This window comes from Lipotes vexillifer, unplaced genomic scaffold (genome assembly GCF_000442215.2).
Source record: "Lipotes vexillifer unplaced genomic scaffold, Lipotes_vexillifer_v1.1 scaffold689, whole genome shotgun sequence".
Lineage (NCBI taxonomy): Eukaryota > Metazoa > Chordata > Mammalia > Artiodactyla > Lipotidae > Lipotes > Lipotes vexillifer.
In genome coordinates this window covers 1,863,473-1,866,059 of record NW_006772359.1, presented here as the reverse complement: position 1 = coordinate 1,866,059, position 2,587 = coordinate 1,863,473, and the positions used below count along the sequence as shown (strand labels likewise).

The 2,587-nt window shown below is 38.2% G+C and overlaps 1 protein-coding gene across 2 annotated transcripts in view; it reads right to left on the bottom strand.

Annotated features, from left to right (window-relative positions):
• The window catches only part of TIAM1 (TIAM Rac1 associated GEF 1), a 149,296-nt gene extending 147,495 nt beyond the window's left edge, over positions 1–1,801 (bottom strand). The window contains exon 1 of one of the 2 annotated variants that reach the window (XM_007447422.1): positions 1,623–1,801. The gene's annotated coding sequence lies outside the window, so the exon portion shown is untranslated. The remainder of the gene's footprint in view (positions 1–1,622) is intronic. The other variant, XM_007447423.1, reaches the window with a different exon arrangement.
• Positions 1,802–2,587: the final 786 nt, after the last annotated feature.

Sequence of the window (2,587 nt, the reverse complement as noted above, 5' to 3'; positions counted from 1 at the left end):
GAGAGAGAGAGAGAGAGAGAGAGAGAGAGAGAGAGAGAGAGAGAGAGAGAGAGAAGGAACATACAGACGTATAAAGTATTTTTAAGTTACTATCCTCGATAGAGTGATTATGGACAATTTTAATTTTCAAAATTATACTTTGTTTATTGTATTTTCCAAAGTTACACTAAACCTGCAATTCATTTTAAGGAAAGAAAATAAATAAATAAATGCTTTAAGTTCCCAGGTTTCTTGGATAATTGAAGAGAGTAAGGATGGGGGCACCACACTGACAGCTACAATTAAACAACACCAAACCCAAACTTAAAACAGATGGCTCCAGAAAATTACCTAAGATAAAGAAAATACTATGGAGCTGGAATTTAATCACTCTTTCTCTATGTTCCAATGGCACTTTGCTCGACCTCCTCACATCGTGTCTGTGGCATGGTTACTTGTACACTGACACGCTTGTCTTGCTTTGTATGTAGACCCCACGCATTTTATTATAATCTCCCAGTGGCAGGGACCATGCCTTACTTGTTATTATACTGGCCATTTAAATAAATTAAAGTTTTCGTACAGCTCTTCTCAATGGGAATGCTCATCACTCAGATTGCCTATAATAAAGGTATTCCAAAAATATAAAATATTAGAGCCCATTAGTGGGCGCAAGATGACCCAACTTATATTCAAGTCAAAAGTTAACTATTAAAGCAAGCTTTCTCTTGCTGATAAGGGCATTGTGAAATCCAAGCATAAGGCATCTAATGATGTATAGAAACTATGATTATTATTAATAAAATTTTTCACCCCTGAGGTATTTAAAAACTTATTAAAATAAACGTAATGATTACCCTTCTATGACTTGAAAACAGACCTCCAAAACTGCAAAAGAAAGGATGAAATGTATTTATTTCAAAGTTAAATTTGAAGCAAAAATCACAGGACAACAGATTGCAAATTTAAAATTAGATTCCAGTGGGAGGGCTTGGTTTCAAGCCTGTTTTTTTCCTACTGGAGGCTGAGCCTGAAGACAGGATAGGGGGGTTGGGGAGAAAGAGCTAAGATTAAACTGAGGCAAAGTTCTGAAAGTTTTTGCTAAATCTTTACAAACCCATGAAAAGCGTTTTGCCAAGTCACACACAAATACCCCTAACACAGGAGACTAAACAGGAAAGTTTTGCAACAAATAAAAGATGATCTTTGATTTAGAAAGATTATTATTTTGACTGTATTTATTTTGCTTTTTAAAAGATTATCCAAACTAGAAACAAAATATATCATTGTTTTGAAGTTAAGATTTTGAAGCTGGGATTGCCTTTTTCAAACATAATCCCATCTAAAGATGGCAAAGCTCAGGAATAAATTTAAAAGATCCTGAGGGCAATTCACAGGGGGAAAAAGATAGGTACCTGCTTTTTCTTTTTTCTTTTTTTTTTTAGTTTTAATGCTAATACTTTTGACTTGTTAGATGGGTGTAACCTTAATCAAAAAAAGTGACTCCAAATTCTTTTTTCCACAAGCTACATACAACACAGCAATGCCAATTCTGCGAAAATGTATCTGTCTCACCACCTCTGAGGCATCACCATTAATTCATGGGGATATACACAGGCTCAAATACACATACACAAACTTACCGTACAAGGCAACACTGGTTCCCAGCCCAACTTGCCCCAAGAGCACTGTGGCATTTAGATATTGAGATTGGAAATGATGTCAGGATGAACAATGACTGGGGCTGGGAAACGTATCAGCACTGGCCCCTCGGGGTGGCCATCACAGTCTCATCTGAGTCTATGAAAATGTCCGCAAAACCTGGAGAAGACAGAAAAAGAGAAAGCAAATGGTTAGCCAGAACACAGGAAATAGGAATTTTCCATCGAGCCCATTTACGTAAAGTCTCCAACATCCATTTTGTGTGAAATACCATACCCCAAACTGAACAATGCCACATTTAGCTACAGGTATAAAATAACAGGCATAATCAGATAAATCAATAAACACAAGCATATTTACATTCAGGGTAATAAATAGCCTGACAAACTCGGTTATTTTATCATTTTAACCTAACTCTAAAGATGAAGGTATCGCATGACAGAAACAGGTTACTGGGAAATGGTGTCCATGTTTCCCTCTTAATGTTTAAAAAGTCACAACAGAGATGAATGAAAGGAAACAAGGGCATCTCAGTTATTCTCAAAGTAGAGCTATATTTACCAGAGAAGTTGAAGAAAATGCTAAAAGACAGTTAAACGAAAGACCAAATTCAGTACATAGACCTTCTCATCATATACATGTTTTCAAAATAAGCTCCACAAACAAGCAGTATTAATGGTCTTTTTTTTTCTAAAGCCTGCCTTCTGAGGTGAGACTGCAGATACTAAAGACAGGAGAAAGCCCCGAGGGCTTCCTTGGGGTGGCTGCCCTCATTCCTCTCCTACGGACCATTCCTCTGTGGGGCTGCCCACAGTTGGCACCTATTGCTGGTGGCTTCATCAAGGCGGGAACCCGAGGACTTTCCTGGTGACGCAGTGGTTAAGAATCCGGCTGTTGGGCTTCCCTGGTGGCGCAGTGGTTGAGAGTCCGCCTGCCGATGCAGGGG